This window comes from Carlito syrichta, unplaced genomic scaffold, assembly GCF_000164805.1.
Source record: "Carlito syrichta isolate Samal-C Ts95f unplaced genomic scaffold, Tarsius_syrichta-2.0.1 Scaffold236936, whole genome shotgun sequence".
Taxonomy (NCBI): domain Eukaryota; kingdom Metazoa; phylum Chordata; class Mammalia; order Primates; family Tarsiidae; genus Carlito; species Carlito syrichta.
In genome coordinates, this window is record NW_007181032.1 from 29,294 (window position 1) to 37,505 (window position 8,212).

The following is an 8,212-nucleotide window of genomic DNA, read 5'->3' on the forward strand; positions in this document are numbered from 1 at the left end:
ATCTGTTTATAGTTGCCTTGACCTTTGAGTCTTGTCCCAAATCATCACTGTAAATCGATCTCTTCTCCTCTGGTCCAAAAAAACCCTTATTTTCATATTATTGAAAAGTTTCTGGAATCAAATAGACAGACTACAACATTTTTCTTAATGTATCATAGGATGACTGGTGATTTTTCACATATAGTCTGAATAAGACAATCTCACAGCTACTTTTTTATTTGAGGTGAGAAAGCAGGAGTTTATTAAGAAGACAAAAAAAGCTCCCAAGTGGGAGGGGACCTGAAAGATCTGCGTTTAATTAGATGTTCATTATTGTCTTCAACAATATCGCCTAACATTGTTGTAAATTTAGCTTAATTTATTTATTAAACAAGAACTTACTGAGTCTTTACTACAAATGTATTCAAGACACTTCTAGGCACTAGGAATATGGTAATGACTAAAATAGACAAATTGTATAACTTACTGTAATTTACCGTTACCAATTTTTGGAAGGTTATATTATTTCTGGTTAATGTTGATAAGCCAGTCAATGTTGATAATATAGATTCTCAGCCAAAAACATGAAAAAAAATCACTGCTTTGTTATTGTTGTTGTTGTTGCTGTTTCTTTTTTCTTTTTTTGAGTTAGGGGTCTCACTCTATTGCTCAGGCTGGAATGCAGGGGCATAATCACAGCTCACTGCAGCCTCAACCACGTAGGCTCAGGCAATCCTGCCTTAGCCTCGTGAGTAGCTGGAACTACATGCACGCACCAGCACACCCCGCTAATTCTTTTAATTTTTTTGTAGAGACAAGGTCTCAATGTATTGCTTAGGCTGGTCTCGAACTCCTGGACTCAAGCAATCCCCTAACCTCAGCCTTCCAAAGTGCTAGGATTACGGAAATGAGCCAACTGTGCTTGGTCAAAAATCACTGTTTTATTTTTTCCCCCTTGGATTCAACTCTTATTTGGGACATTAACTATTTTTATGATTTAAAAAATCTATTTCACATTCATAACAATTTATAAAGCTTACTAATATTCTATTATCACACTCAACAATTGAAAGGGTACCTCTCAGTTAAACACTAACCAAATGCATGTGGAGTAACTAGACGATCAAAGTGAACCTTCCTAAGAACTTCATTCGCTATATTAATATAACAATGATCTTAACATATAATTGGGACAATAAGTTAAACTTTCTTCAACCCCATGAAGTATTACATAGCAGTAGGGCATTACTTCCTTTTAGACATTGCACTCCCCCTTTCATTATTCCAAACAGCTTTTAATGTGAATCTGGTTCAAGAACATAGGTGATGAGCTTCCCAAAGGTGCACCAAAAAAAAAAGCAACCTCTTAAGTGCAGAGGAGGGTTAACGTGGGCATGGTGTGGGTAGGGTGAAGGCTGAAGATGTAATCCAAGACAATTTTATTTGGGGTATTATGTTTTATCTTTAAGTCACACAAATGTATCCATATAGTCTCATATTTGTTTTAATGCAAAAACATTGTTTTAATTTCTTACTGTTGATTAGCATCGTTGCTCCACAATATAATATACTGTTTCTACTCCAGTTTCCTGGCACACCTCCATGTTCTCAGGGTATATATGTACAACAGTGTGAGAATCATTGGGATAGCTTAAAACAAGAACTCAGAAGACCTGCGCTCTGACTGTTATCAAATTGTCCAGGTTATCCAATTTCAGATTTTCTCATCTGTTAAGACAGTAAAACCCCTGCTTTATTCAGAAGAGGTAATGCATATAATTAGTTTATTCAGCAATCTGAACGTGGGTCGGCTACAGGCTTGAAATATTTCCATTTTTCTCCAAATACTGCTTTCACTATGCTACACTGAGTCTCCCTTTCCCATCCCTTAATGATAATTTAGTCAGATTCCATGGCTTTATTATTTTTTCTTTTTTTAGAACCCAGCAACTCAACATGGTTTAGATCCCGTAGTTTTCTGATCACCTCCAGCTATTTAAGTATCAGTTCAGTTTGATTTGATCCAATTTAAACATTTCACCTCATATCCAATTCCAGCAAATTCCTACCTAGGGGACTTGGATGGAGGAGGGAGTTTTTCACTCTCTCTCCTCTCTTGTGGATATTCTTAACTTAAAAGCAGGTGTGATCCTCACATGCCTCTTGTTCTTTCTTATTCAAGATTCATCAGCCGCTGATGCCCTCTGAGTGGCTCCCAGCTAATTGCAGAATGTCTTCTGGGACACATGTGTGGGCTATTTCTAGGGATAATGTGGGGTGCGGGTGGAGGAGGAGCTTCCCAGTGCTATGTATTCTATCCTGGGAGACCTATATAACTCAGTCACTTCTGATTCCTGCTCAACTGCTTCTGAAACCAGAACAGTTCCAATCTTGGATTCTACACGCTGCAACATTGTGCTGCTTCAGTCTCCTTACCTAATGGCTTGTCTTCTTGGACACCAAGAACTCAATAGAAGTGACCTGCTATGGTATTCTTTTTATCCACAGGAATCTCACACATTTTTGCCACAACAAAATCTGGTTGTAGGCTGCTAATCAGCCAACCAATTTCAATTTCTCTCTCTCTCTCTCTCTCTCTCTCTCTCTCTCTCTCTCACACACACACACACACGGTCTCTATTTCTCTCTTCTTACTACTCAAGTGTTCATGCTGAACAGCTGATGAGCAAATCCTTCCATCTCTGTGGGACATCCCCTAGGACCCACTCCCTTTTACTTGGCTGGGGTGAGGAAGGGAAGGAAGGCACTGCCATATTCTAAACAGAAAGGGGGTACCTCAGGCTTATCAACACACCATTCCTCTGCTCATCATCTAGGAATCCAAGGCTAAGTGGGTGCTAAGACTAATGGTTTTGGGCAGCAAAGTCAGCGTGGTCTCCTCTTATCAAGCCTGGGAGAGGATGTGGGCCTGAGTTTCCTTGGGCCCTCTTTAGAATGAGGGGGACAGAACACCTATTTGTCATGTTTTGAGTCACGGGTGACACTAAAGTGATAAATAAAAGTCCCCACTCAGCATCCTGTTAGCTGTTACGCTTGTTAGAATCTACTTGGAGATGTACACATTTATGCAAATATAAAGTACTATGTTATCAGCAGAAACACATGCCATAATTTAGGAAGGATATTTTGATAGTTTATGCAGTTGTCAAGGGATAAGAGTTTTGTTATATCCCTTATGAACGGGTGCAACTAACCTTGCTAACTACTGCTGGGGAAGCTTTTCTCTGAACCCAAGACAGATGTTTAGAACCTTCCTCTGAATTCAAGGGGTGGACTAGCGGGAAGGGGATACTATTGTATACTGTTGTTGGTTTTTATTTATCTAGTTTGCTCCTTAAAATACAGAGAAGTGGGGGATAGTTTTATACCTTCAGGGCATACTTGAAATATTAGCATTAAATAGAGCCCTAGTGCCAAAGATAGCTTGTAGTACTGAAAATTCTGTGTTAGCATTTAGTGGGGTCAGACTTTTAGGGATCAAAACACTCACCCAGAAGTCTGGAGAATTTCTTCACCAGACAGCTGAGTAGGCTGGCACCAGTTCTTCTTCCACTATTGGCTTCAGTGTGTCAAAAGAATGCTTTTTGGATGAAAAAAAAAATCGACATATATCAGCTATTGCACAATAGGTGAGTCAAAGTCCCACAATGTCACATAGTGTCACTCCATGTCACAGTGTTACAGTGATGGGTCTTGCATCCTTGCATTCACCATCTGTTCCTTCCCGTATTTCTGAAATGAAGGCCTTTCACATATCTGCTCTAGAATGTGGTCTCTCTACCAATGGTATCATCTTTTCAAAGCAAACCTGATGAGTCAATGGTTAATTTTTTAAATAAATTTTTTTGTAGAGACAAAGTCTCATGACGTTGCACAAACTGGTCTCGAATTCCTGAGCTCAAGCAATCCTCCTGCCTCAGCCTTCCAAAGTGCTAGGATTACAGGCCTCAGCCACCATGCCCAGCAGTGTTTTTGTTTTTAAACTGAAATTCATTACCAGTATTTAAAAACTGAATCTATAATCTATCTTATGAAATGTTCAAAAATCTGTCTTTTACTGCATGGCAATAACCGGCTGGAGCACAGCAGGGCTGCCCCTTGAGAAAGTTGTGTGATCTATTTCTGCTCAGACCCTGCCCAGCCCACTTCACTAAGTGACAGCACCTGCCTGAGCGCAGGATTGTTTGACTTTGGGACACCCTATTGTGGGCTTTCACAGAAGTCAGAGAGAGAGGAGCTATTTTGGGGATATTACTCCTAGCACATTAAGTATAGGCCAAGGTGAGGGAATATAAAGAATGTGGTTACCATTCCAGAACCAGAAAAGGGAACGCAGTCAAAATAATCCCAAGTTATCCCTCCACACTAAAAATAAAAATAGCTACCTCGTTCAGGGATTTCATCATAGCCTAGGCCCCTCATAGAAGCGATGCCATTTAATACTCACAAAAACCATGTGAGGTAAATACTGTTCCCTGTTTTACAGATGGAGAAACTGAGGTTCTGAGATAAGTGACTTGATTAAGTCACAAAGCTAATAAATAAGTCATGAATCTTGAAATCCGGGGATGTATGACTCTTCGATGCTGGGCTATACTGCCTCTTTTATGACAGATAAGAGAGGGATTAAATTAATTGCCAAGTTTAATTATATTAGATCCTGGATTAAAAGATCCAGTCATTTTAGCACTAACTGATGAATATAAATGACAGTTTTCACTCCCATTCCCTCTTCTGAATGAAGGTTATTTTCTAAGCACCATGCTTAGAAAGGTCAAGGTCTGGCACCATGCTTTTATAACAGCGGTTATCCAATAGATGTGCTAATTTTATACATGTTGGGAGCTTGCCTTAAATTTTACTGTGTGTGTGTGTGTGTGTGTGTGTGTGTGTGTGTGTGTGTGTGTGTGTGTGTGTGGTGGAAGGAGCTGAGCTGAAGAAGGGGAATACAGCTCATAATCCCTCCTGTGGTAGGCCACAGAAGTTGTTGAAAGGAGAAAAAATATTAAGAAATATTACAAAGTAAAGTGTTTTTCCAGAATGTAAAATGACTACAGAAAAGAAATGCTTACGAGTCAAAATGCTTTGTTTTGCTCATTTTCTGGTAGAAATTTATAGAAACAGAAAGCTTCCTAATATGATTAGCTATTAGGTTGACAAACTCATAAATTTAGAATCAAGCTTTTAATCAAACCTGGCATTTGAATTTATGTGGTGCTTATGTGCTTCTAGTGTAATGACCCTCACATTGTCTAACAGATAAAAATTTCATACGTTATTAGCATTTACTTATTTTGGAACAGTAATTGGTACTTCATAAACTTAATAATAAGATATTTTCTCATGAATTTATGCTAAAATGTGATGATTTATGCTGGAACTGAAGTAACCACTGCTTAGTATCCCATATGAAAGGAAATTAGATTGTGGAATAACAGATAAATGATGGGGTTATAATTTCATTTCTAATTTCATATCATCAATTTTGTAGTCTATAAAAAAGTGCTTTTAAATAGTTATGCTGAGGTGATTTTAGAAGTAATATCGCTTGGGAGAGATATCTAAATAAAGAGAACTATGTGAAAACGTTTCTTAGTTAATTTTAATGCTTTTAAGATTTTTTTACAATCTAGGTTTCAAACACTGCTGGATACCCTGAAGCAAAACAAAATATATTGATGGGCAGGCAGTTCCTGGTTCTTTTTTTGAGAAAAAAGTAGGATTTATTAAAAAGACAGAAAAGCTTCCACAGTGGGAAGGAACCTGAAAGAAGATTGTCCAGTTCCTGGTTCTTTTACAGTTACTACTTAAGGTCTCACTGAGATTGTTCGTTTAAAAAGATAATAACTAAATGGCATTTATTAAACTTAAATCTTGAATTAAGGAATCATGTATACTATTTTACAGCTGATACTGAGGCTCAAAGTGGTAAAGGGATTTGTCTAAGTTGATCAGCATATAAATGACAGAAGTAGATCCCAAACCCTGATCTTTTGGGCACTGTTTCCATTGGAGACACTTGGTCCCATTGCCTGGGCATCCCTTTGTCTAGAATTTAATGCTAAGTACTATTTTGTGCCACTGACAGCATTGTACCTTGCTTGTTGTTGCTTTGTTTCCTACTCTTCTTTGTGCTGTCGATGTGTACATATTTATTGGACTTCTCAACAGAGGATATGTTGAATGACAATGCTGGTATTGCACCAACAAAATTTAGGCTGTGTAAAACTCTACACCTGCGTTTCCCAGCCTTTTTGGCAACAGGGACCAGTTTTGTGGAAGACAATTTTTCCCCGAGGAGAAGGGATAATCAGGCATTAGATTCTCATAAGGAGCACCTAACTTAGCTCCCTGCCATGCCGGATCACACAGCCTTTGCGATCTTATGAAAATCTAATGTCCCTGCTGATCTGACAGGAAGAGGAGATCTGTTCAACCTCTACTCACCTCCTGCTGTGAGACCCACAGAACGATGTTGGTCGCAGCCCAGGGTTTGGGGACCCCTGCTCTACAGGATGTGACCGGGTTCTTCAGTAAAGAAGTTCAAAGAAAAGAAAGTAGGAATGGGTACCTATAGATTAAAAGAGACAAGAGACAAATCAACTGAATACATTGTGTTTCAGAACTTGTTTGGATCCTGATTTGAGCAAACCAACTGAAAAAAAATTAGACAACCAGAGAAATTTGAATAGGGTATATTTGATGGTATTAAGGAATTACTGTTAATTTTTTAGGTGTAATAATGAAATTGTGGCTAAATATTTATTATTTTAAGATTTTTTTAAAAAGTCTTTGTCTTTTAGAGGTACCTGTCTCTATGTGCCTCTAAAGATTTATTGACCCCATCACGTCTAGCGATGGATCACTTCAAGATAACGTAACAGTGGAAATGGTTGGTCTTGAGTTGATAATTGTCGTAGCTGGGTTCTGAGTATCTGAGGGTTCATTATACTATTCTGCCTATTTTCAATATGTTTGACATCTTCAACAATCTAATGCATTGCTCAGTGATGAATCCAAAGTAGGTCATTATTTTGATTTTATATGGAATAATGCCTTATTTCAGGGAAGTCTTTGGGGGGACCTGAAAGGGCCTTAGAAGTAAACTAGCCCTAGGGCCCATGTTTCTCCTTTCCTTTCCTCCTTGGCTTCCCTCAAAGTGAAGAAGAAGGCAACAATCAGGCCCGGAAATAGTACATTATTTGTTCTCAAAACAACCTCTACGTTTACAGAACAAGAAAGCAGCAGGAGAAACCAGACTTATGTCCACTACCCAGCGCTATCTCTGCAGCTTTATTTTTCTTCCTATTATTTAGATTTATTTTGTTTTTCCAAGCAGAATTATTACAAAACTTATTATTAAAAATATCCACAATCGCTCCAACTGCTTGGGTTATTTAGGTTTCAAGCTAGACAACCTCCAAAAGAGTTCCAATCTTTTCTAAAATAAAATCTGAATTTGGGAAACATTCAGAGGAAAGAGTTGGTAGGCGCATTTATATTTTTGGTCTTGATATGGCTAATTAGTAACTTTGTAGTCAAAGGGTAGACTAACCTATACCTTTAAAAGTCCCTGCCCACGTGATAATGTTTTTGTTATAGGGGAATTTCTGAGGAATAGGAGATTCTAGGAGAGTTTACGTCAGCGCCAACAGGTACAGTCATTACCGTAATGATGCTACTAGTTTTCAAGGTCCATGTTTGAAGTGCCCCGCGGGCACGATTTAGGGACTTTAGGGTACAGACACAAGTCATTATTTTTCTGTGATTTAAATTTTTAAAGAAGCGTTGACACTGGGTACCTGAACAGAGCTGTTTTATTAATGCTCACTAATATATTTCTCAGGTTATGGCTGGGGCATAAATAAGGCAGAGAATACGGTACACTCACACTCCTCTGAGGGAGCTCCGCAGCTCCTGGAAGCGTTTACGGCAGTCGTGCGCCTGCGCACTATTTCGCCACAAATCGCCCGCCCTTTCCCGTCCGGCTAGCAGGGGGCGCTGTGAGGTAAAGAACGAGTTATCCCTAGGGCTCTGGAACTGAGCGTAAAAGGGCGGGAGGCGAAGCTTGTGGAGGGGCGTTCTATCCTCGACTGCCCTGGTCTCTATCGCCCTTTGTCCTCCAGCCTCCCCGGGGCACGGGGCCTGCGGGCCTTGGTTGCTAGGCGGAAGCAGGGCGCTGCCGCGGCGGCTGCCCGGGCGCTTGAAAAGC

The 8,212-nt window shown here is 39.5% G+C and overlaps 1 protein-coding gene across 1 annotated transcript in view; it reads left to right on the forward strand.

Annotated features, from left to right (window-relative positions):
* Positions 1-7,926: 7,926 nt before the first annotated feature.
* The window catches only part of CEP120 (centrosomal protein 120), a 75,752-nt gene continuing 75,466 nt past the window's right edge, over positions 7,927-8,212 (forward strand). The window contains exon 1 of the mRNA XM_021709478.1: positions 7,927-8,008. The gene's annotated coding sequence lies outside the window, so the exon portion shown is untranslated. The remainder of the gene's footprint in view (positions 8,009-8,212) is intronic.